At 50.7% G+C, this 26755-nt stretch overlaps 1 long non-coding RNA gene across 2 annotated transcripts in view; it reads left to right on the top strand.

Annotated features, from left to right (window-relative positions):
• The window catches only part of LOC125960468 (uncharacterized), a 39903-nt gene that overhangs the window by 2162 nt on the left and 10986 nt on the right, over positions 1–26755 (top strand). For both annotated transcript variants that reach the window (XR_007470138.1, XR_007470139.1), the window contains exons 2-3: positions 10826–10967; positions 16757–16927. This is a non-coding gene — a long non-coding RNA (uncharacterized LOC125960468). The remainder of the gene's footprint in view (positions 1–10825; positions 10968–16756; positions 16928–26755) is intronic.

Below are 26755 nucleotides of genomic sequence, written 5' to 3'. Positions count from 1 at the left end.
TTTTTTAATTACAAAAACAAAACCTGCTCAATTACGGAAACATCAGAAAATACCAATAAGCAAAAAAAAAAAAAAACCGTAACTCAAAATAACACTCACCAGAAACAGCCTGCGTTACCACTTTAAAGTACATATTTTGCTCTGTTTACTATCGTTGTTAGATCTGTCTCATTGATGCATTCATTTGAAAACACCTTTCAGTATCCTGTTATGTCCTTAGGGCAGGAGGGGGATGAGCGTGTTACAGGAGGTCAAGGAGAGAGGCTTAAAGGCCAGGGGGGCTTAAAGGAGGGGCCTTTGACCCAAATTGGAAAGCATGCTGCAGAACCCCAGGAAAAGTGGTTGCAATCATGGGAGAATCAGGCAAAGCTGGGGCTGGGGCCGTCTGGGGTCTAGGCTGGAGCTCACAGTTGGGGGAGGCGTGTAGGGAGGTGAAGGTGGGGATGTAACTAGAGGTGCCTCATGGTCCTGGACTCTGCAAGCGGGGGTGAGGGGTCACCGAAGTGTTTATAAGCAGGGAACCTGTGCTTTGGGTAGTTGGGTGGCTGGTGGCAGGGGGCGGTTGGGGGTTGAGGGGAGGAGCAGGCAGGAGGCTCCTTGAGGACAAGGACCATTGCCTCTATCTCCAGGCCTTGGCTCAGAGCTTTGGGGGGTTAGACTGAAAGGTGAGGTGTATCAGGGCACCTGCAATTGGGGAGCGGGGCAGCAGGAGACGAAGGTGAGCTGGGGACCCGTGGAGGTACTTTAGGAGGCTGTGGAGTAGTTCAGGTGAGAGACCAAGGGGTGGGGCAATGGGGTGGAGGCTGGAGAGAGGGGGGCAAACCAGGAGAGGGGGTAGCGAGGGCAAGATCAGAGTCAGGCCAGCTGGAGCCGAGGAGGATTTCATTCATTTCTTCTTCCAGTGTTTCTGGAGAGCCTGCTCTGTGTCCTATACATACCCGATGCTAAGACCCCTGTGACACTGCCCTGTTACCTCACCATCAGCCAATCAGAGAACTGTGCACGAGCTGATCACAGACCCTGCGACCCTTGTCCCTTGCCTGGCTTTAAAAAAGCCTTGCTGAAACCCTTCGAAATCCTTCCTGGAGCTTGGGGGTTTTTTTAGGGCGTGAGCCACCCATCTCCTTGTATGGCCCTGCCCTGATAAACCTTTCTCTGCTCCAAACTCCGACGTTTTGGTGTTTGGCCTCACTGTGTGTCAGGCACACGAACTCGTGCTAACAGGGGGAGATGTTGCCTAGGAAACAGCAGGGGCTGGGGCGTGTACCCAGGTCTGCCTGAGCTGGGAGAGGCTTCCAGCGAGGGGGACACCGCAGCTGACTTTGGAAGGTGGGTCAGCAGACAAGGCTGGGGAGGGAACTCCAGGCAGAGGGAACCATGTGGAAAGGCACAGGCACAAAACCACAGGCAGCTGCTGGGGAAACCACCATAGTGGGTGAGACAGGGAAGGAAGGAGGACTGGGAAGGAAGGAGGACTGGGAAGGAGCAGTCACGGAAACAAAGTTCCCTAAATGTGGCCAATAGTGGCCACGGGCAGAGGAGTTTTGATACTCTTTCCTAGGTCACTGCCCCTGACCCACCGTGGCCAAGGATGGCTGGGGTCCAGCAGGGTGTGGGGTGCTGAGGCCGGAAACCAGACAAGGTCTCATGGTGCTGTTCTCAGCCAGAGTCCGCCTGCCTTGGGAGAACAGGTCTAAGGAGAGAAAGGATTTTATCTTCTTTATATTCTCCTCTCCTCTCCCCGCCCCACCTCCTCATTCACAAGTCCAGATGGGAGGAGTTGAGCAAACATTTAAGCTTATAAAAGAAACTCCTTCTAAGGGTAATTGTGAGCACTGACTGAGGTCATCCACCTGCCACTGGAGTGCCCAGGGAATGTTGGCTACTGTTACTATTACTGTTACTATTTACCCTCAAGAAACCATTGGTGGGAGAGGGCTATGGTGAAACATCAAATTACGTACAATCAAGGAGTCCTGAGAAAGTGAGTGAGGAGATCTGAATTCTGTTCTTGATCCCACCCTTTGGTTTATTCTGGACAAGCCACCTCCTCTGTCTGGGCCTGTACAGTGACATGTTGAATTAGGAGATATCAGGTCCCCTCTGTTGTGTGGTGCCCTGAGCCTCCGCCCCAAAGTGTGTTTGTTAGAGGCCTTTAGTCCTACAGGCAACCAAGGAAGGGAGCAACGGAAAAAATACGGTTTTGCTTTAACTGGAAGGGGAAAATCTGGGTAAGCCCCTGAGTCAGAGATCACATGAAGGCAGTGAGGCCTTCCAGGCTGTGTGGTGATGGAGTGGGAGAACTTTTCCTCCCTTCCCTCAGGGCATCCTGTTTCTGGAAAAACCCCTGCCCTGGCTGAGGGTTCACTCTGGCTCTTGTGCCCCACCTGGTGGTAAGATTTGAACACAGGGCTAGGGACCTGAGGACTGGCCACACCCGTCTTCCTGCGCCCGGTCTTGCTTCCAGCTATGGGAGGCAGCTGGAGAACCCACTCTCATTGGCCACTAAGGCCTCCCAGCTGCCACACTGGTGGCCATTTCTCCTTGCCATGACCCTGCTGAACAGCCCTTCTTTCTGGACACCTCTCCCTTGCTGTCCCTGGGGTTGTACCACCCACCTTGGTTCACTCCCTTCCCTTCTAGAAACGTCGTTGCTGCGCCTCTTACTAAGCTCAAATGTCACTACTCCGTGAAGCCTTGAACACTCGGTCTTTTCCTCCACGGATTACCTTGTTTGGATCTCTCCTGTGTGACTCATTGGGCTTCATCGTAATCTCTCCTGTGTACACGTTTTGGAGGCGAGCTCCTCTAAATACACGTGCATTTGGTTAGTTTCTGTGTTCTCCAAGCATCCAGTCCCTTGCTGGCCCATAGGAGCCCTCTGCAAACTTGTGAAAAAACTGCCAGGGAGTGGGTCTCCCTCAGGCATGACTCCTCTGTCCTCTGCTCCCCTCTTTCCCTGGACGTGCATCCCCCCTTGTTCCTCCCACCATTTTTCTTTTGCGCTTAAATTCATCATGATATCTGAGGGCCTGTAGAGCATTTCCCTAACCCTAATGTCCCTGCAAATATGCCCACATCCTAACCCCCCAAATCCGTGAAGATACTACCTTCCATGGCAAAAGGGATTTTGCACGTGTGATTACGTTACGATCTTGAGATGGGGAGGCTATCGTGGCATGTACTCATGGGCCCAGTGTAATCCCACGAGTCCTTAGAAGAAGAGGCAGGAGCGTCAGAGCCAGAGAGGGAGACATGGAGGCGCAGGCCGAGATGGGAAGGACGCAGGGCCGCAAGCCAAGGAATGCAGGCAGCTCCAGAGGCGGCAAGGAAGCAGATTCTCCCCTCGAGCTGCCAGAGGGAGCAAATGTCACCCTGCCGACTCATTTTGGGCTTCTGACCTGCAGAATTGTAAAGTCATGTGTGCTGATTTTAAGCCACTAAATTTGTGGTAATTTGTCACAGAGTCAATAGTATACGAATAGACATCTCAAAATAAACATCAAGATCAGACTTCATAATCTCCGAGGGGCTCCCTACACAAGAAGCCGCCTGCCCTTCTCCTTGCCCACACCCTCCGGTCAGCCCCGAACCCTCCTCTCACCTGGGATTCCTCTGCTCCTGCTGGTCCCACACCTGCTCGCTGAATGTGCTTCCTGCTTCCTTGTACTGTTCCCGTCACCAGTAGGAGGTGCCACTGAGGCTGTCCAACTTAAAAATGAAGAAGCAAAGACCAAGGCAGGAGAGACTGATTTATTTTGTTTCTTATTTTTTTCTCTGTTCAAATGACAGGGTATTATTGGATTGTTGGTGTCTTTCAAAAATTTTTTATCTTTTTCAAGGAAGTTTATTTATTTATTTATTAACTGAAATATAGTTGATTTACAGTGTTGTGTTAGTTTCCCAGGTAGGTTATCACAAAATATTGAGTAGAGTTCCCTGTGCTCTCCAGTAGATCCTTGTTGGTTATCTGTGTTATATATAGTAGTATGTATATGTTAATCCCAACCTCCTAGTTTATCCCTCCCCACCCGAGAGAGGGATTTAGAGAGAAGAGCAGACCTCAGGGCTTCTGAGTCCAGCTCCGTGTTCATGGCTCAGCTTCCTCTCCACCCGCTCCACCCAAGATGGGGCCATGTCCTCGAAGCCCCTCCTCAGTCCCAACAACTGTCCCATCCTCCTACCCGCGTTCCTGTCATTCACTCATCCAGTCTGCACGCATCGCTGGACCGACTGCCTTGCCACGTCACTGGGCTTGGGCTGCCTTGGGCCGCCCTACCCCCACCATAACTTCTTTTCAGTGTGTTGAACACAGGCGTAGTCCTTGTGGAGACCACCCACGCAGAGTATGGAGTTTATGAAGATTTCACGGAGAACGGGGTGAGGGGTGACAGCTGGCATGCCAGAGAACACCATTCTCAAAATGCTTTTTGGATCTTTCTTCAAACTTCCATTCTGTGCAGCCACACCTGCCTGGTCTCCTGCACCCCTGCCAGCCCCTGCCAGCCTCTGGCCCTCGCCCTCCGCTTCATGGGGAGCAACGTAGCTCTCACTCGGCATTTCCAGTCTGCATCCTCCACTTCACACTACCCCAGCTCAGCAAAACAAATCATATTTCTCAGGATCTTTCCACTTCAGGAGATTGGGTGGGGGGTGACGAAGAGTTGTAAGTAACTAATATTTTTTTTATTAATTAATTTATTTTTGGCTGCGTTGGGTCTTCGTTTCTGTGCGAGGGCTTTCTCTAGTTGCGGCGAGTGGGGGCTGCTCTTCATCGCGGTGCGCGGGCCTCTCACTATCGTGGCCTCTCTTGTTGCGGAGCACAGGCTCCAGACGCGCAGGCTCAGTAGTTGTGGCTCACGGGCCCAGTTGCTCCGTGGCATGTGGGATCTTCCCAGACCAGGGCTCGAACCCGTGTCCCCTGCATTGGCAGGCAGATTCTCAACCACTGCGCCACCAGGGAAGCCCCAGTAACTAATATTTAATATCGTCTTTTTGTTGTAACTCCTAAAGCTTTGCTTCGCGCATTTTTCCTGCTTGAAAACGTCTTGGGCTCCACTTACTGCTAAATTGTTTGCCATCACACTTATCACCTTCTAACAGAGGAAAGAATTTTCTTAGTATGTGTATTGTTTATAATCTGCCTCCTTCCGCCGGAATGTAAGCTCCTCCAGAGCAGGGACTGTGACTGTCTTGTTCTCAGAAGTATCCCAAGGGCCTTGAACAGTACCCGACACACAGCAGGTGCACAGTAAATGTTTTCTGAATGTGTGAAAGGCTCATGTCCTAATTCTAAGCTCATCATAAAGGCCCTCTGCTCTCTTGTCATAACCTATAGTATTTACAATTCTGTTCCCTCTCTTGGGACACCGCATGCACACCCACACCTATGGCTGGGTTCCCACTGCCTCTTCCCTCTGCCCCAGTCCCTGGCCCATCCTTTTCTCTTCTCCCTCATAAGCAGCCCCCATCTTTGAGGCCAGCTCGGCCCCTGCGTTTCCCGAATCCTCGATCATCCCAGTCTGCGCTGGCCCTCCCTCTCAGCGCTCCTGTAGCAGTTGCTTTCTGAGTCACCCGCTAGACTCTGATCAGACGTTGTCGCGGATGGTAATTTCATGTGTGTGTCCTGGATGGTAATTTCATGTGTGTGTCCTGGATGGTAATTTCATGTGTGTGTTTTTTTGTTTGGCTGAGCCGCGAGGCATGCGGATCTTAGTTCCTCGACCAGGGATCGAACCCGTGTCCCCTGCAGTGGAAGCGCGGAGTCCTAACCACTCAACTGCTAGGGAATTCCCAGTAATTTCATGTTTCATGCATCTTTTTTAAAAAATGTCCCCCAATAGATGATCAGCTCCTGTAGTACCCACAGTAGGAGCCCAAAGAACGAACACTTGGATGGGCACAACTGCTATGTGTAAACCCGTTTAATCCTCAAACAGCCCTCTGAGGTTGAGAGTCTTACTATGTCCATTTCACACATGGGGAAATGGAGGCCGCATGAATTCACTTGCTGGGAAGCAGCGGAGCCGGGATTTGAGCCCAGGGGATCTGGCTCCAGGACCCGGGTGCTGAACTACCTCTGCACGGCGTAAATGGCTGTGTCAACATGGGTGCTCTCTCTTTCTTGTCCTTTGGTTGTGGAGGTGGGTGAAGGGACTGCAGGTGACACCTGAGGGGTTGTGCCATCTTGAAGGTGCCCCCCGCAAGCTGAGCGTCTGAGTCTTAGGGGCCGAAGACAGGTGGAGAGTTTGCGTCTTGGTCCTGCCTTTGCTGGAGCCTGTCCTTCTGAGGCTCCCTTTTCACAGCTGCGGAGCCGGGAGGGTGACTGCTTTTCCTCCACCACGGGGAATGGGGATGGCTGCTGACCTCTGTTCCGGGTGATGGTTCTAGATTCCCGGGGGCCGGGGGGGGGATTAGAGGCTGGACACAGGGCTCCTCCTAGATGAGCTGTGTGTGTGTGTGTGTGTGTGTGTGTGTGTGTGTGTGTGTAGCAGACCTGGGATCTTTGTGTGTGTGTTCAGGCACATATGGGCAGGTGAAATATAGTTAAGATGAACATGAAGGTAAGAAACTGTGGCTGGCGTCCCCCTGGGGCCTGTGGGAAGGGTTCAGAAAGAGGGGACATCGCCGTGGAGTACTGCCTGCAGAGAGATGGAGTCTGGACCCCGTGGTGGGGTACAGGAGGCCCCGGTAAGCCGGCTTCTGCTGATGCCCATCACCCTTTCCCCCCTTCTGGCAACTTATATGCTTTAGCCATTTTGTACTGCTCTTTTTGTCTTTTTTCCTTCTCTCTCTTTCTTACTAACTCTTTTATTTTGGAATAATTTTAGGTTTACAGAAAAGTTGCAAAGATAGTACAGCTTCCCCCCAATGTCAACATCTGAAAAAAAACGTGGTTTGTCAAAACTAAGTACAGTACTATCAACTAAGCTGCAGATGTTGTTCAGATTTCACCTGCTTTTCCACTAATGTCCTCTTCCTGTCCCAGAGTCCAATCCAAGATCCCACATTGATTTAGCACTTTGAATTCGTTTTAATTCTCTGAACGCCCTGGGCTCATTCCCACCTCTCTTCCTTTGACTCTGTCATTCTCTTTGTCTACAGTAAATTTCCTATTCCCAGCAAACTCCTATTCATCCTGCAGCAACCCCTCTTTCAGTCAGGGATAATATGGGGAGTGGGGCTTTGGGATCTGGCTGTTAGCAATATTAAGTGGGGAGAATTTCCACTGCTCCTTCTGTACTCAGGATCTCTCTGACTCTCATTTTTTTGATAAATTTATTTATTTATTTTTGGCTGTGTTGGGCCTTCATTGCTGCGCGCAGGCTTTCTCTAGTTGCCGCGAGTGGGGCTACTCTTCGTTGCAGTGCATGGACTTCTCATTGCGGTGGCTTCTCTTGTTGCGGAGCGCAGGCTCTAGGCACGCGGGCTTCCATAATTGTGGCGCATGGGCTCAGTAGTTGTGGCTCGTGGGCTCTAGAGCACAGGCTCAGTAGTTGTGACGCACGGGCTTAGTTACTCCACGGCATGTGGAATCTTCCTGGACCAGGGCTCGAACCTGTGTCCCCTGCCTTGGCAGGCGGATTCTTAACCACTGCGCCACCAGGGAAGTCCCACTCTCATCTGGTTTTTATGTAACCTTCTTTATGCAAATCCAAGCACATGCTGGTGCATGCTATTGCTTACTCCCCGCTCCCCCAGCCATGGTTACTCAAGGTGCTGCGTCTGCAGGTGACCTTCACAGGATCCTGCAGACGGCTGAAGGCAGAGCTGGCACAGAGCTCAGGTCTCTCACGTCTGGGAGTTTCAGCGGTTCCTCTGTCGTTCGTGATTATCCGCCTCTATGTTCTTCCGCTGTCCGGTCTGGGGGTGCTTTGGTGTAACACTAGGCTCGGTTTGGTGGGTAGTGGGTTTCCTGTGGTTTCTCAGCAGGCTGCACATTTAGATAAGTTTGCATCGTCCTTTTATTGATTTATTTATAAAGTCCCCTTTGGGGACTTTCCTCAGGATGCTGCAGCCTAGGCTGTCGCTGGTGTCCCTGCAACCCTTCCACCTACCTCTGCCAAGCAGACCAGGAAACCCCCCAGAATGTTGGACCCCTGGGCTCCCTGACTCCACCCACCTCCGGGGGCTTCGGCGGGGCCCCCCTCCCCCGCCCCCCTCCTCTCTGCTCCTGAGTCCCCTGCTTGGGATGGTCTTCTTCACCCCCATCCTTTAACTCTCCACGCAGCATTAGATTTGTATTGTCTCCCGAATTTAACTTCTGTGTAGATCATTCATTTACATGATTGAGAAATAAAGATATAAAAGTGTAGAGAGGGAAGAGTGTATCTCCTGGAAATTGTTATAGGTTGAGAGAAATTTAGGACTCACCTCAACCCAGTACAGCATGAGGGCCTTGTCTGGGTCCTGATCCAAATGAACCAATTATTAAAAAAAAAAAAGTTTGTAGGCAGTTAGGGAAATTTAAATATAAACTAATTACTAGATGATAGTAAGAAACTATTTTTAAGTTTATTAGGTGTGATGATGGAGTTGTGGTATACTTCTGAAAACCCCCTGTCTCTTAGAGCTACATACTGAAGCTTTTAAAGCTAGAGTGATACGATGTGTGGGATTTGCTCTACATTTTCAGTCCTTTCCCAAAAGGTGGGGAGATAAATGAAACTAGAAGGCAAAACGGTGGTAACTGTTGATGCTGGGTGACGGGTAGAAGGATTCACTAGACTATTCTCTCTAGTTTTGTGTGTGTTTGAACACTTTTGTGATAACACAAAATATCACCATCCAGCCTTGTCCCCCATCAGCCTGGTTCTCCTCAAATAACCAATGCTGGTTTTATGTATCCTTTATGCAAATACTAATACATGTAATTACTCACTCCTCCCTCCCTCCCCTTTTAAGTACCTTGCTACTGGTGCCTTTGCTTTTTCCCCACTTTATTATAAGTGCTAGGCAGAATAATGGCCCCTGAAATGCCCACACCCTAATCCCTGGAGCCTGTGAATGTGTTGCTTTACATGGTAAAAGGGACTTTGAGATGGGGAGGTGACCCTGAATTACCCAGGGGGACCCAGTCTAGTCACGGGGATCTTTAAAATCAGAGTCTTCGCTGGCTGTGGTCAGGGGAAGTGTGAGTAAAGGTCAGAGAGACAAGGCAAAGCCGGCTTTGAAGCCGAAGGAAGGGGCCACGTACTGAGGGTTGAGTATGGCCTCCTGAAGCTGGAAAAGGCAAAGAACTGAATTCTCCGCTGGAGCCTCCAGAAGGGAAGGCAGTCCTGCTGACACCTTGATCTTAGCTCGCACTTCTGCCCTACACAAATGTTATATAAACGTGTGTTTAGGTTTGTGCTAATTTGTTAAGCAGCAGTAGGAAACAATTACGTTCTATCTTGGAGCTATTTCTGTGTCAGGGCAGAGATGGCAGAAGCACCAGCCTGGAGTCTGATAGATCCGGGCTTGAGTCCCAGCTCTGCCACGTTCGCTGTGCAATTTTGGGCGAGTTACATCCCTTCTCTGGGCCTGTCTCCTTGTCTGTAAAAAGGCGATAAAAGCACCTGTCTCACAGGGGTGCTCTGAGGGTTAAATCCTACAATGCATCCGAAACATTCAGCACAGTGTCTGGCACATAGTAAATGCTCAAAAAAAAAAAAAAAAGCTGTGAATAACACTATTAACACTATAATTATTAGCGCAAGGCACTTTCCCTGGGTTCTCCAGGCCCCATTGTCCTGTCTTTTGACTCCTTATAAACCTGGGAGGCGGCCCGTAAATTAGCCCTTGTTTCTGCAGCAAACACCCTCTCTTGCCTGGGTCTGGCGTACTTGCTTCCCTCTGTGTGGGAGCCCTATTGCCCTAGAAGGTACTCAGCAGCCTGAGGACCGGGTTCTGTTCCGACCGCTTGGTGCTGGATATCAGGGTTGCAAACTGCTCGAATGATTGATCCATTAGCAGGCAGCTTCCAGAGATGGTTCCCTTCTTCCCAGACTCAAGGTTCCCTCCTTCCCACACCAAGGACAGGTCAAGGGCAATGTCAGACCCAGGCAGGCCAGGCTCCCGTGCTGCTTCCACATGGCACAGACCCTGAGAGTGATGGGAACCTCCTGGATCCCTCTCACGGTCCCCAGCAGCCAGCTTTTGCACGAGCTTGCCGCTTCCTGAGGCCGGCCACTTACTGTCGGGTAGTTCTGGTTATTACAAAGGTTTCCTCCCCGCCTGTGACCCCTGTCCCTGTTCTGCCCTCTGGGGCCACCTGGAAAGGGTCTGCTTCCCTTTCTGCCTTTTAGATGAGTGACGGGTGGCAGAAGGAGTGCAGGCTTGGGGGGCAGAGCCTTGGGGTCCAGTCTCAGCTCTGCCACTGACATGCTGGGTGGCCTTGGGATTATGTGAGTCTTTTGTGAACCCTGTTTTCTTCCTTCCTCCCTTCCTTCCTCCCTTCCTTCCTCCCTTCCTTCCTTCCTTCCTTTCTTCCTCTCTCTCTCCCTCCCTCCCTCCCATCCTTCCTTCCTTTCCTTTTTTCTTCCTTCCTTCCTTCCTCCCTCCCTCCCTCCCTCCCTCCATCCTTCCTTCCTTCCTTCCTTTCTTCCTTCCTCCCTTCCTTCCTTCCTTCCTTTCCTTTTTTCTTCCTTCCTTCCTTCCTCCCTCCCTCCCTCCCTCCCTCCATCCTTCCTTCCTTCCTTCCTTTCTTCCTTCCTCCCTTCCTTCCTTCCTTCCTTCCTTCCTTTCTTCCTCTCTCTCCCTCCCTCCCTCCCATCCTTCCTTCCTTCCTTCCTTTCCTTTTTTCTTCCTTCCTTCCTCCCTTCCTTCCTTCCCTCCCTCCCTGCAGTGGCAGCACGGAGTCTTAACCCCTGGACCACCAGAGAAGTCCAGAATCCTGTTTTCATAATCTGTCAAAACGGAGCGAAATACCCACCTTTCAGGATCGTTGTGGGACCCTGTGGAAAACACCCCCGTCTAGTGAACACCCAGTAAGTGCTGTGTCCCTTCCCTCCACTCCAGGCCACTCCTGGGCTCCTTAACTGCTCCCTGGGGAGGAGGTTTGGAGGCGGCCCCACCCCTCTCTGCTACTCTGGCAGGGATGGGCCAGCCTCCAGGGTGGGCCAGCAGTAACGCCTGGAGTCTTTCTTCTGCTGCGGGACAGCCTCTGCCTCAGTCCTTCCCTGCCCGACTTCTGCCTTCTCTGGGCTTCGGCTTCCCAGCTGGGAAGAGGAGAGAGGTCTCCTGTTTGGGGGGAGCATCATCCTATCTCACTGCTGAGACGGAGGCCCGGCCAACCCCTCCCTCGCCTCTTCTCTGGCCTCACTGTGCCTGGGGGCGCGGAAACTCCCCTCTCCTCTGCCACAATCCCACAGATGCTAGCGCTCCCGCTCGGCATAGAAACACGGCTTATTTTTAGTTCTGGCGCTGGTCCATCACACGGTACCCCTCCCTGTGTGAACTTGTCCAGATCTGCTTGGAACCACAGGAATGCTCTCGGTCAGTGCATTTACATGGGCTCCGCGCCTATTTCTCTCTCTGGTGGCCCCGGTTGCTTGTACGCAGTCTGTTTCTGCCACACACACTCTCCAGCGTGCCTCCCAACTCCTTCCCCATCTCCGCTACCCGCCCCCGGCTCTCCCTCCAGAAGAGAGGAACAGTCCCAGGAAAGCCCCAAAGCTGGAAGGGACGAAGGAAGGCAGTGGCGTGTCGATGCACACCCCGCCCCACGCACGCGTGCACGCGCTGTGTCCTGCTTTCCATGGCACGGGGCTGGCCGGGGCTGGATCAGCTCAGTTCTCCGAGGCAAAGTGGTTAACTGAGGTATTACGACACTTTCCCCCTCAATTTAAATTTATGACGAACAAACAAACAAGCACCCGCTCTGGGGACAAAGAGTCAAAAGCTGGCCCTGACGCAGAGCAGCAGGCTTCTAAGCTGAGCAGGCGGCGTCTCCCCAGGGCCGGCAGAGAACACTCCTGCGTTCCAAGAGCCTTTAGCAGGAAGCCCACTGTCAGCGTAGCCCCTGCTGGGGATTGTTCCACTTCTGATTCTAGACGGGAAGCTCCTTGCGGACATGGGACATTTTGTTCTCAACTTTTAAAATCTCCAGTTCCTCAGGGTTAAACCCCAATTCCTCAGGGCCTGTGATATGATGCCCATACCTTAACGGTGCATCTGGTCCCCACTCACCCTCCCCCAACACACACACCCTGGACACTAGGTTGTTTCTTTTTTAGAAAATATATATATTTATTTATTTTTGGCTGCATTGGGTCTTCGTTGCTGCACGCGGGCTTTCTCTGGTTGCGGTGAGCGGGGGCTACTCTTTGTTGCAGTGCATGGGCTTCTCATTGCGGTGGCTTCTCTTATTGCGGAGCACAGGCTGTAGGCGCACGGGCTTCAGTAGTTGCAGCACGCGGGCTTTATTAATTGTGGCTTGCGGGCTCTAGAGCGCAGGCTCAGTAGTTGTGGCCCATGGGCTCAGTTGCTCCGCGGCATGTGGGATCTTCCTGGACCAGGGCTCGAACCCATGTGGCCTGCATTGGCAGATGGGTTCTTTTTTTATAGAGTTCTTTCATATATATTTTAAATATACATGTGCAATACATTAAAATATATAGAGATGTGTGAATATATATTTACATATATATATGTAAATATATATATATATATATCTCTCTCACAGAGGGCATACATATGCACGCTCTCATGTCTGTGCACATACCCCAACAGGACCCATCTATACGTAAACCAGATGCAGTCCATATCAGGCCAACTCGGACACAAATGAGAGCCCTGACTTAGCAGATTGCAGACTGCAACTGCATCGGAGCAACCGTTCAGTTTCTTCTACCAAGTGTAAGGCCATTTAGAAATACACTGAGAAGACCTCCTTTGGGTGTGTGGCAGAGCCCAGGGCCCCTCTGGCAGTGCACAGTTTGCCTGAGTAAGGACTGCAGGATTGAGACGTGAAGGAGCTATCAAGGAGGAGGGACTTGTGTTGTTTTGGGTCCTGAAACTAATAAGCAAACTTCAGTAGAATGACTAGCTCCAGGAGCAATGCACTAGTGTCAGAATCCTTACTGATCTCAGCTTTAAGCAAATTTCAGGAGGAAGCGAAGAGAAGTGTGTGTTGCTGCCACTCGTCACCATCCAGCTTGACCCAGAGAACCGGGCACAGCTTTTAGGGGTGGATAAGTTCAAAGGTCAATCAGGCAGACTTGTAAAAAGAAGTTACTTAAATGGAAGGACTTGAAAGCAACATGAGAGGTGACAGGTACTGGTTTGGGTTTATAAATGTTCCAAGAAGCCAAACCTTGTATATGGCATCATTTGCAGCGATATCATTAACATTATTAATAATCATCATGACATATTTATATATACAAAAATAGAGCAAAGCAATTCTGGAAGAGGAGGTGAAAGTGAAGGTGAGGGTCTCTGTGCAGCCCAAACGTCAGCACACTTCAGGAAGCTTCAGAACCAACAAAGACTGAGAGGCACGTATCCCTGCAGTATATAGCCAGCAAGGGGACATGCATGTTCTCTGCTTCTTCCCCCGTGTGTGACTGTACATTTCCCCACCTTTCCCCCCTGTAGTACATATCCACGCACACTTTAAAAGAGTGACAGGTGGATTCTTAACCACCATGCCACCAGGGAAGTCCCTAGGGTGTTGCTTGAAGCTGGTGGGCGCGCTGCCCCTCCGACCTGGCCTCCTGCTGCTCCCTCTCCCCCACTCCTTCCCTCTCTGGGGCTCACTCCAAAGGACCCATACCGGAGATGGCTCCTTGGCTGGAGGCGTGGCACAGCCCTGCCCACTCCATGCATCCCTGTCATCTCCCCTGCTTTGCTCCCTCTGTTGACTTTATCACCAGCTGACATGGTATATGTTGATGTTTCTGGCCTTTGTCTCCATCCACTTGAATGTGAACTTCACGGGGGCTGTGGCGAGTCCTTACGTTTGCCGCTGTATCTCCAGGGCCTAGATGGTGTCCACGGTGGGTGCTGATACTTATTTGTTGAAAGGGAAGCAAGGGCTCAGTATGTGTGGATGGATGAGTGACTTATAGTGGAAGCCTCTCAGGACAGCTGGGCCCCTGGATAAGGGACCGTCCAGGGAGGGAGAGCTGGGCCCGTGTAGCATCCCCCTACCCAAGAGGGCTGAGTGACCACCTGCTAGCAAAGGCAGGACACACAGAGAGGGGAGGGCTGGTGTGTGTGGGCTCCCCAGAAGGCTGTGTCAGGCGTGGCCAGAGACGAGGGGTCCCTGGTCGGCAGCCAGCCCTTGCAGCCCTTCCCTTCCTGTCCAGTGAGTCAGCCAGGCCTGGAAATGTGCTAGGGAAGTGGCGCTCTCAGGAGTGCAGCAGGGCTAAGGGTCAACAAAACAAGAACCTGCTCAACTGCCCTCCCCCTCTGCCCATCAGAAGGAAGCACCCCGCCCGCATCTCCATCGCAGACTGCTGGCCCCCAGAAAGTGAGAGAACGCATCCCCGGCGTTTCGGCCCCCAGCCTGTGGTCCTCTGTGATGCCCCTGAGGAAGCGAATGCAAAGCCCCTCCTGCCCGCTGATGCTCGTCTCCTGGTCCCTTGATTTCTGGGGTTCAGGCTGGAAGGGGAGGGCGAGCTGCCCGCTGATGCTTGTCTCCTGGTCCCTCGATTTCTGGAGTTCAGGCTGGGAGGGGAGGGCGAGCTGCCTGTGCGGACCCTTCTGCTTCTGGCTTTCTTCAGCTGTTGTCTTGTTTCCCCCTCCCCTTCTCCCCTTCTTGTGGGTCTCATCACACAGATTGTTTCCGGTTCAGTATCTGTCGCCCCTCTAGACTGCAGGTCCTTTGTGTTCATTTGCTGCTGTGTCCTCAGTGTGTGACACCCTGTTTGTAAATGAACGACTATGTGAATGAAGGAGGAAGGAAGGAATTTTGTCCCCTTGGGCTGGTCAGAGAGGCTTTGACAAATGTAGGTGCTTAATAAGCAGGGGCAGCAGGGTACCCCTCGTGATCACGCCAGCTGGTCCGGGCCTCTCCCGTGTGGGGCTGTGTTCTGGAGAAAGTCCTGCTGAGGCAGCCCAGGTAGCCCTGGGGCTCTGGGGACAGGGTAGAGGGCCTGGTGGATAACACTTTTCCTCAGGTCCACACAACTCACACCTATAGCACTTTCCAGCAATAGAAAGGCCAAGGAGAAAGGCTTCCCATGTTATGTAAGGCAGAGCCTGAAACTGGATTGGGAGAGGAAAGTGCGGGGGCTACTGGGGTACATGCCCCTCTTTCTCTTTACTCCTGCCTGCGTGCTTCTCTGTTGTGGGACCAGAAAAAGGCAGGGGGGATGAGAAGGACACAGAAGTCTTCTCCTCATCTTTTATTCATATATTCAGTGAATATTTATGGGCCGACTATGTGCCTGACAGTGCAATTGAGCCAAGGACGGAGAGCTGAGTAGACTCAATCCCCAGCCCCAGGGAGCTCACAGCTGGGCAGGGAGACAGACAGGTAAACGGTCCCAGGACAAGGCCACAGCTGCTCTGGTGGGCTCTATGTAGGGATGCTGTGGGGACAGAGGAGATACTCTGAGTGTAGGACTTGGTGCAGTCTGCATGGAGGAGGTGCCATCAGAAAAAGGCCTTGAAAGATGAATAGGAGTTCGACATGTAAAGAAAGGGAGGGGGTGGGGAAGAGAGAGAGTACACTACAAGCCGAGGGAGTAGCATCTGGCAAGGCGGGAAGTTGGGGACGGGCTCTGTCGGTCTGGGGTAAGGGGCTTGGGCGTCAGGGTGGTAAGAGAGGGGACCGGGGTTGGAGGGAGAAAGTGTGGCCAGAGCACCTGCTACTCCAGGCTGAGAACTTGGGCTTGCTCCCGAGAGTGGCGGGCGGGGGTGAATCTAGGCCTCACCCTGGTGTGCTGGTTATTTTCTGTTTGCCTCCCTCTGCCAACCCTCTCTAACCTGCTCTGACCTTGTACACTGCTTCACCCGGCCTCCTGGACCATCTGTTTGGAGGGCAGGAGGAGACCGACGTTGGGGTATTTATCGTCCGGGATCTCAAATTTCCTTTAAGACTCTCTCCCTCCCCACCCTCTCTCTGCCCTTTTGCTTTGGGTGCGGTTGATCCAGCTCTATAATTCAGCCTCATTGGCCAAAGCCACGATGGATCACCAAAGCCACAGTGATGAGTTTGGGGAGGGATTTGGGCTCCACCCAGGGCCAGTGAGACTTCAGCTGCGGTTTCTGCGGGAGAGGTAGGGGTTCCTCCCTGATGAGCTTGAACCTGGATGCACAAACCCTGGAACCACGCTCTCCATTTGTCATCACATGTGGCCTGAGGAAGACAGCTGCTGAGAAATGGAGAGAATTCAGGTCTTTGGGGTCCCAGGCAGGCTGCCCAGCCTGACCCCTGGACCTTTCAGTTAAGTGAGCTCCTATTTCCTATTTTGTTTTTGTCGCCCCCCCCTTTTTTTTTGTCACTTGCAGCTGAGAGAGTCCTACATGAAGCAATGGTCATCACCAAGTTTTGCCTTCCATTCTAGTTCTCTTGGAGATGGTGCCGCAGGTAGAAGGTACCATGGGATTCAGTCAGAACATCACAGCTCTCCACTTAGGCTTCCCCTTCCATCTCGAGCCCGCGTTTGTAAAACAGCACTAACTACGCCTGCCTGCTCTGAAGGAAAAGTGAGAAAAGGAAAGGCATGTAGGGTGGTTTTCAAGCTTTAGTTATTGTTGTTAGAGTTTACGGTCCTTGAGGGCAGAAACTGAGGTGGTGTTTTTGTTTGTTTTGTCCGTCCCACAGAGACTGCCACAGTCCCTCAAAGAAACTGGATGTTCTGCGAGCATATACTCCCCATACGGTAGATGAAGGCCAGGAGATCACAGAGATGAAGCGTGAAGCCCAGGCAGGCGAAGACTCGGGAACCCGGTGTGCCGACTCAGCTGAGGACAGCAGTGAAGGCTCTGCTCTGAGGTGAGGAAGAGGCACCAGAGGAGGAGTCTGGCCCCAGGACCAGTTCTGTCACTGACCTGATGGGTGACTTGAGGTCACTTCAGCCCCCGGGCCTCAGTTTCCACATCATTCAAATGGGGCCAAGCCTCACCTGCAGGGATCAGCGGGTTCTGTGTTGAAGAGCACACGTGGCCCCCCAGCGCCCTTGCTGCTTGCCGTGTGGAGCCGCGGAGCCACAGGGCGGCCTGGGGAGTGAGAAAGCTGGGGGGCGGGAGGGCCCTCTGCCCCTCCATCCACCTGGGTTCTTTGATTCCTGGGGTGTGAGGGTTTTTTTTTTTTTTTTTTTTTTATGTGGACCGTTTTTAAAGTCGTTATTGAATTTGTTACAATGTTGCTTCTGTTTTATGTTTTGGTTTTTTTGGCCGTGAGGCATGGGATATTAGCTCCCCGACCAGGGATCAAGCCCACACCCTCTGCACTGGAAGGCAAAGTCTTAACCACTGGACCGCCAGGGAAGTCCCAGGGTGTGAGGTTTTGCAGACAGGCCTGTTCTCCCCAGGATGGGGCAGGAAGCTGAGACACTGAGGGCTTAGAGATTGCTCAAGGCCATGTGGCAGCGTCAGGACTCACGCCCCAGCTGGCCTAGCACAGGCCTCTGCCCACCTGTCTGGACAGCAGGTGCCCCCCAGGGCTGCCCACCGACAGCTGTGCTCCATAAGTTCCGAGGGGTGGGCTCAGGGCCCTGCTGGCCTGGCCGCTCTGAGGTGGCCTTGCTGCGGCCTGGCTGGTGAGGGCGCTGGAGGCCCAGGTTCCCTGCGGTTTCCTCGGGGTCGTGGTGCAGCCAGCGGTCCTGCGAGAGGTGGGGACTCCGAGGGGAGGCGCAGATGCTGTCTGTTTTGCTGGGCCTGGGCCCTGAGTGGCTCTTCCGGCCATTGTGCTCTGGGTCATGAACAGAGACCAGGATGCCTCTGTAGCCTTTGTAGTGGACGCAACACCCTGTACTTCCCGGCATGGCAAGGAGGCCCTTGAGTGTGGTCACTTACGGGAGGCCTCCCAGACCTGCCTTCCTCCCCTTCCCCTGGACTCCATCCTCCCCCAGAGGACATGACCCTCTTCGTGGTGGAGGCCTCTGGCCACTCAGCTCTCCCCATGACGGGCAGCCGTGCGCCCAGATGTCCTTGGGTCCCGGCCACACAACAGATCAACAGCACAGTGAAAATTTTCTGACTTAAGGGCTTTACACACTAATCTTGTGAACAGTTCCATGAAATTGTCGCTGTAGTTACCACTCCTTCCCATTCAAATGAAGGAACCTGAGGCTTAGAGGGGTCCAGTAACCCCCCCAGGACACAGAAGCAGTGAGTGACAGAGCCAGGTCTCAGACCTCACGTGTCTGAGGCTGGAGCCTGTGTTCGTATCCGCCCGCCATTCTGCCCTCTAGTTAAGCCTAGTACTTTGTGTTTTAGAGGTGGGTAAGGATGAAACAGAGCCACTCATTCATAATTTATTTTTTTAAATAATAAACTTTTAATTTTAGAACAATTTTAGATTCACAGAATTACTGCACAGACGTAGTACAGAGAATTCCCGTACACCCAACGCCCAGTTTCCCCTATTATTGATATCTAACATTAATGTGGTACACACGTCACTATTAATGAACCAATATCAATACATTATTATTAAGTGAGGTCCACAGTTTATTCAGAATTCTTTATTTTTCCCCTAATGTTCCTTTTCCATTACAGGATCCCATCCTGGATCCCACGTTACCTTTAGTCATCCTGTCTCCCTGGGCTTCTCTTGGCTGTGACAGTGTTTCAGACTTGCCTTGTTTTTGATGGCCTTGACAATTGGGAGGAATTTTGCAGAATGTTCCTCAATTGGGATTTGTCTGATGTTTTTCTCATGATTGGGCTGGGGTTATGGGTTTTGGGGAGGAAGATCACAGAGGTCAAGTCCCATGTTCATTACATGTCAAGGGTATGTTCTATCACTATGACCTATGATGTTGGTGTTGACCTTGATCCCCTGGCCGAGGCGGTGTTTGTAGCTGTGAAGTTCCTCTTCCTTTCCAGTACTTACAGTACTTGAGTTATGCTTTGGGCACTAGGAGGAGAAGCAGCTGGTGACTCTCCTGGGACTAGGGAGGGGGAGAGAGGGCATAGCAGGGTGATGGCAGGTCTTGTGGAACAGAAAGGGAATTTGCACCTAGCCCGGAGGAGAAGCGGATGGCCTTCCAGGCAGGCTTGTTGCAAGAGAAGAGAGACTAGGTCCAGGATGCGGGCGAGAGCAGCCGCTCAGCCAGGCTCAGCTGTAGGAGGGCATCTAGGAATTCCCTGGAGAGCCGGGCGAGAGGAGCTTCAGCCCTGGACTCCTGTCTCATTTTCGTGGACTTCATCTCCCAACAAAGTGAGCTGCAATCATCACAGAAACACGCCCACGGAACTGAAAGAAGTCGCTGCTGTTAGTCTGTAAACTCCCCCCTATCTCCCCACTAGACCGCTCTGCCTGAGAGTTCAGGATACGTGCATGTTTCTTATAAATCCTGAAATTATTCTGCGGATCAGCGCCGTTAGATTGCACTATCCTTTGGGGTCGAAAGTGTAAACTTTGCAAGTAAATGTTTAAAATAGACCACAAGTTCCATAACCCTGCTTGGGGCATTTCTTCATTTTATAAAATATATGTACCGGTAATCTCAAAAGATGCAAGTGGCCTGGGCCTTCTTATGTGACCTCAGAGAGACCCTGCATCCTTCAACTTCAGGAGACTGGTGAGGGAAGGGGACTGGGGGGCCAGCTGGACCACGGCAGAGCTGGACTCTGTGGTCAAATCCTGTGTTTACGTGTGTCTGTCTGCTCAGAGTGTGAGCTAAGCGGGTGACACAGAATCTGGATAGTGGATCTGAGAGACTTTGGTCACAATTTTTTTTTTTGGCTCCGCCATGTAGCTTGTAGGATCTTATTTCCGCAACCAGGGATTGAACCTGCGCTACGGTAGCGACAGCGCGGAGCCCTAACAATTGGGCCGCCAGGGAATTCCCGAGATGCTTTGGTTTGAAGTGGCATCTGTGGTTTTCAGTGCAGCTCCTAGCATCTGTCACTGTGCCTGGCGTTACACAGTCAGAGAGAAATACCTGTGGAGGTCTGGGGGTCTAGGAGGTGCGTGTTCAATGCAAATACCCCTAGGATAGGAAATGACTTTAGTTGTTGGCAACTAACACTGCAGCGGAGGGCCGTCAGCTTCTTGAGAAGAGCAAGGTCCTGTGAGAGTGGGACCCAGGACAGAAGTGTGGAGAAGTGCGGAGGGCAGGGGTTCGAGAGCAGGGGTAGGGGAGACACGGCGGGGGGTGGTGGTGGAAGGGAGGCGCCAAGCGCCTTCACAGGCCTGTGGGAAGCGGCCCTGGTGACATCCTGTTTATAGCCGAGTGACCTCAGATGAGTCACCCCCGGGATTCAGTTTCCCCACTTCTGTGTGACATGGGGAAGGTCAGCCGGTCGGGAGGGGACTCTTTTCCTCATCTTCCTGTCACACACTTGGCGCCGCCACCGCGGCCGCCATCAGCTAGCAGAACGCGCCGCGCGCAGGAGCGCAGGGGGCTCTGGGCTGAGGGCTTGGGATCCATTACACCTGACTCACTCTCACAACCCTGGGACACGGGTGCTGTTCCCGCCTTGGCTTTACAGATGGGGAAACTGAGCCTTCCAGAAATTGAATAACACACCCAATGTCACGCGCCAGGGATGCGTGGGTGAAGGGCCTCCGCAGCTGGGTCAATCCTGGTCAGGGATGCGCACACTTTTTCTACAAAAAGTAACTATTTTAGGCTTTGTGGGTGACATCGAGTCTTCTGTCCTCCTACCTCTCTCTCTTTCTTCATCCGTTTAAAAACATACAAGCCAGGGCTTCCCTGGTGGCACAGTGGTTGAGAGTCCGCCTGCCGCTGCAGGGGACACGGGTTCGTGCCCCGGTCCGGGAAGATCCCACATGCCGCGGAGCGGCTGGGCCCGTGAGCCATGGCCGCTGAGCCTGCGTGTCAGGAGCCTGTGCTCCGCAACGGGAGAGGCCACAGCAGTGAGAGGCCCGCGTACCGCAAAAAACAAAACAAAACATACAAACCATTTTCAGCTAGTGAGCTGTACACAAACAGGCTGCTGGCTGGATTTGGCCTTCAGGCCATAGTTTACTGACCCCTGTTAACAGGTAAACAGAGACGCAAGTTGCTGCAGAGTGGCGCCTCTTTCCAGCTTTCCGAGGGGATGTCAAATCCACTCAGAGACCCCGGGCCTGAGAGGGTGGCAGGGTTACCTGTCTGGTCCAGGTGGATGCCGGCTTCTCTGAAGATCTAGTGGGATGTGGGCACCAGGGTCTCTCTGCCCCTCACACCTGTCCATCCATCTGCCCAGCCTCCCCTCTGCTCCCTGCTCACTGGGGCTGGGCCCCTCTTCCTCCTCAGCACCCATCTCGCTTTCTTTTCTCCTGGGGCTTCTGCCCTCGCTTGGGTAAGGCCAGCCGAGAGGATCCACAGATCCATAGATCCACAGCTACTTGTCCCCAAGCCTTTTGCCAGACTGCCTTGGTGGCTGGTGTGGAGTGAGAGGCGCTGAGGCAGAGCGGGGAGAGAAGGCCTGGGGGTGGGGTGCTGCAGCCAGAGGGAGGAATGCCCCAGCCCGGGCAGGAAACTGGGAAACCTCTTTGTTCCTAAGGCGTCTCAGAGTCAAGGAGGTTTGGGAAAGGAAGCTCTGGTGTAAACACAGGCGATGATGTTTGTGTGCAGGGCAGGGGACCAGCCTGTGTGAGCCTGTGCAGAGGCAGCTTGGGAAGCGCTGGGGTCCCTGTTCTGGGCAGCGTAGAAAAGGGTTAAGCCAGGCCCACATGTGGGCTCAAGTCCTGACACCACCATTGACCCACTTTGTGACCTGGTCCAGATCCTCAACCTCTCCTCGTCTATTAAGTGGGAATAGCAATATCCAGCTCAGTAGGTATCCTAAATTTATTTGCAATCCCCCCAATCATTACTCAGAGTACTTTGCAGTCTTTCGAGAGTGTGTGCAGAGCAGTGACAACTGTCAGTTGCTGGACACTCATGTTCCCAGCTGAACAGGGAGTAGCTCAGCCATCTTGCTTCAGCTCAGTCTCTCCTGTTCACAGTCTATTTGGTGCCACGTTTTTCTCACGTTTGTGTTTTCTGTTGGTGATTTCGCTGTTTAAAATGCCCCCCAAGCACAGCGCTGAAGTGCTAAGGTTCCCACGCACAAGAAGGCTGGGACGTGCCTTGTGGAGAAAGTACCTGTGTTACACCAACTTTGTTCAGGCCTGAGCTGTAGTGCTGTTGGCCGTGAGGTCAGTGTTAACGAAGCAACAGTTTATATTAAATAAAGTGTCTTTAGGGAATCACCTGGTGGTCCAGTGGTTGGGACTCCAAGCTTCCACTGCAGGGGGCACGGGTTCAATCCCTGGTCGGGGAACTAGGATCTCGCAAGACGTGTGGCGAGGCCAAAAAAAAAAAAAAGTGTCTTTAAGCAGAAACACACATAAAACAAGCTAACATATTGACTGGATGATGAAAATGTGACCGCTCATGGGAACCTTGCCCTCCCTGATTCCCCCCACCCACCCCCGGGAACACTGGTTCAATGTTCTCTAATTCAGTGTCCATAGTGACCTCATAGGACATCACTACCTAGAACGACAAGAATCAACTGTACTCACTCGTTCCATCATCACAACAACTCTTTGGGGCAGAGTCTCATTATCCTCTATATTGCTGATGAGGGCATGGCGGCACAGAGAGGTTGCCTAATTTGTCTGAGGTCACACAGGTCTAGGTGGCAGAGTTGGGATCAAAGCCAGGTAGTCCCTTCTGAATTAGGTAAAGCAAGATGCAGAGAACCTCAGGCAGTGCCCGCACATAATGTGTGCTCATCAGGCCTCTGCCATGTGGTACCACTCTGGCCGTGGTGTTGGAGGTCTCTAATGCCCATTCTGCTCTGATTTTCTAGGCTTTGTGATTTCTGCCAGTCCTTGCAAGCCTGCCCAGCACTGTAGGAGTGGGCTAGGTCTGCAGGGTGGGGGCTTATAGCTTCAGGAGTGGAAATTGCAACAGACAGGCTGTGGGTATGGGAGGAAGGATGCTGGGGGGCAAATGTCAAGGGCTCAGGTGGTGTCCCTGAGGAGCCCGGGGGGAAGCCTGCTGTCCCCTCTCATGGTGCCTTCCTCTCTCCCTCCCTCCCTCCTCTCCTCCTTTCCTTCCTCCCTCCTATCCTTCCTTCTTTCCTTCCTCCCTCCCTTGCTCCCTCCCTCCCTTCCTTCCTTCCTTCCTCCCTCCCTCCCTCCCTCCCTCCTCTCCTCCTTTCCTTCCTCCCTCCCATCCTTCCTTCCTTCCTCTCTCCCTTCCTTCCTTCCTTCCTTCCTTCTTTCCTCCCTCCCTCCCTCCCTCCCTCCCTTCCTTCCTTCCTCCCTCCCTCCCTCCCTCTTCTCCTTCCTTCTTTTATTTTTTTGAATTTTATTTTATTTATTTATTTAAACAGCAGGTTCTTATTAGTTATCTGTTTTATACATATTACTGTATACATGTCAATCCCAATCTCCCAGTTCATCCCACCACCCCCACCCCCCTGCCGCTTTCCCCCCTTGGTGTCCATACATTTGTTCTCTACATGTCTGTCTCTATTTCTGCCCTGCAAACCGGTTCCTCTGTACCATTTTTCTAGGTTCCACATATATGCATTAATATACGATATTTGTTTTTCTCTTTCTGACTTAATTCACTCCGTATGACAGTCTCTAGATCCATCCATGTCTCTACAAGTGACCCAATTTCATTCCTTTTTATGGCTGAGTAATATTCCATTGTATATATGTGCCACATCTTCTTTATCCATTCTTCTGTCGATGGACACTTAGGTTGCTTCCATGTCCTGGCTACTGTAAAGAGAGCTGCAGTGAACATTGTGGTACATGACTCTTTTTGTTGTTGTTGTTTTTTAACATCTTTATTGGAGTATAATTGCTTTACAATGGTGTGTTAGTTTCTGCTTTATAACAAAGTGAATCAGCTATACGTATACATATATCCCCATATCTCGTCCCTCTTGCGTCTCCCTCCCACCCTCCCTATCCCACCCCTCTAGGTGGTCACAAAGCACCGAGATGATCTCCCTGTGCTATGCGGCTGCTTCCCACTAGCTATCGATTTTACGTTTGGTAGTGCATATATGTCCATGCCACTCTCTCACTTCGTCACAGCTTACCCTTCCCCCTCCCCGTGTTCTCAAGTCCATTCTCTACGTCTGCATCTTTATTCCTGTGCTGCCCCTAGGTTCTTCAGAAACTTTTTTTTTTAGATTCCATATATCTGTGTTAGCATACGGTATTTGTTTTTGTCTTTCTGACTTACTTCACTCTGTATGACAGACTCTAGGTCCCTCCACCTCACTACAAATAACTCAATTTCGTTTCTTTTTATGGCTGAGTAATATTCCATTGTATAAATGTGCCACATCTTCTTCATCCATTCATCTGTCGATGGACTCTTACGTTGCTTCCATGTCCTGGCTATTGTAAATAGAGCTGCAATGAACATTGTGGTACATGACTTTTTTTGAATTATGGTTTTCTCAGGGTATATGCCCAGTAGTGGGACTGCTGGGTCATATGGTAATTCTATTTTTAGTTTTTTAAGGAACCTCCATACTGTTTTCCATAGTGGCTGTATCAACTTACATTCCCACCAACAGTGCAAGAGGGTTCCTTTTCCTCCACAGCCTCTCCAGCATTTGTTGGTTGTAGATTTTCTGATGATGCCCATTCTAACTGGTGTGAGGTGATACCTCATTGTAGTTTTGATTTTCATTTCTCTAATAATTAGTGATGTTGAGCAGCTTTTCACGTGCTTCTTGGCCATCTGTATGTCTTCTTTGGAGAATTGTCTACTTAGGTCTTCTGCCCATTTTTGGATTGGGTTGTTTGATTTTTTAATTTGAGCTGCATGAGCTGTTTATATATTTTGGAGATTAATCCTTTGTCTGTTGATTCGTTTGCAAATATTTTCTCCCATTCTGAGGGTTGTCTTTTCGTCTTGTTTGTAGTTTCCTTTGCTTTGCAAAAGCTTTTAAGTCATTGGGTCCCATTTGTTTATTTTTATTTCCATTACTCTAGGAGGTGGATCAAAAAAGATCTTGCTGTCATTTATGTCAAAGAGTGTTCTTCCTATGTTTACCTCTAAGACTTTTATAGTGTCTGGTCTTACATCTAGGTCTCTAATCCATTTTGAGTTTATTTTTGTGTATGGTGTTAGGGAGTATTCTAATTTCATTTTTTACGTGTAGCTGTCCAGTTTTCCCAGCACCACTTATTGAAGAGACTGTCTTTTCTCCATTGTATATCCTTGCCTCCTTTGTCAAAGATTAGTTGACCCTAGGTGCGTGAGTTTATCTCTGGGTTTTCTATCCTGTTCCATTGACCTATATTTCTGGTTTTGTGCCAGTACCATATTGTCTTGATTACTGTAGCTTTGTAGTATAGTCTGAAGTCAGGGAGTCTGATTTCTCCAGCTCCGTTTTTTTCCCTCAAGACTGCTTTAGCTATTCGGGGTCTTTTATGTTGCCATACAAATTTTAAGATATTTTTGTTCTAGTTCTGTAAAAAATGCCACTGGTAATTTGATAGGGATTGCACTGAATCTGTAGATTGTTTTGGGTAGTACAGTCATTTTCACAATATTGATTCTTCCAGTCCAAGAACATGGTATATCTCCCCATCTGTTTGTATCATCTTTAATTTGTTTCATCAGTGTCTTATAGTTTTTGGCATACAGGTCTTTTGTTTCCCTATGTAGGTTTATTCCTAGGTATTTTATTCTTTTTGTTGCAATGGTAAATGGGATTGTTTCCTTAATTTCTCTTTCTGATTTTTCATCATTAGTGTATAGGAATGCAAGAGATTTCTGTGCATTAATTTTGTATCCTGCAACTTTACCAGATTCATTGATTAGCTCTAGTAGTTTTCTGGTGGCATTTTTAGGACCCTCTATGTATAGTATCATGTCATCTGCAAACAGTGACTGTTTTACTTCTTCTTCTCCAATTTGTATTCCTTTTATTTCTTTTTCTTCTCTGATTGCCATAGCTAGGACTTCCAAAACTATGTTGAATAATAGTGGTGAGAGTGGACATCCTTATCTTGTTCCTGATCTTAGAGGAAAAGCTTTCAGTTTTTCACCATTGAGAATGATGTTTGCTGTGGGTTTGTCGTATATGGCCTTTATTATGTTGAGGTAGGTTCCCTCTATGCCCACTTTCTGGAGAGTGTTTATCATAAATTGGTGTTGAACTTTGTCAAAAACTTTTTCTGCATCTATTGAGATGATCATATGGTTTTTATTCTTCAGTTTTTTAATATGGTATATCACATTGATTGATTTGCATATATTGAAGAATCCTTGCATTCCTGGGATAAATCCCACTTGATCATTGTGTATGATCCTTTTAATGTGTTGTTGGATTCTGTTTGCTAGTATTTTTGCATCTATATTCATCAGTGATATTGGTCTGTAATTTTCTTTTTTTGTAGTGTCTTTGTCTGGTTTTGGTATCAGGGTGATGGTGGCCTCATAGAATGAGTTTGGGAGTGTTTTTTCCTCTGCAATTTTTTGGAAGAGTTTGAGAAGGATGGGTGTTAGCTCTTCTCTAAATGTTTGATAGAATTCACCTGTGAAGCCATCTGGTCCTGGACTTTTGTTTATTGGAAGATTTTTAATCACAGTTTCAATTTCATTACTTGTGATTGGTCTGTTCATATTTTCTGTTTCTTTCTGGTTCAGTCTTGGAAGGTTATACTTTTCCA

Source organism: Orcinus orca, chromosome 11, assembly GCF_937001465.1.
Source record: "Orcinus orca chromosome 11, mOrcOrc1.1, whole genome shotgun sequence".
NCBI classification, from domain to species: Eukaryota; Metazoa; Chordata; class Mammalia; order Artiodactyla; family Delphinidae; genus Orcinus; species Orcinus orca.
This window is presented reverse-complemented; position numbering and strand designations above follow the sequence as displayed.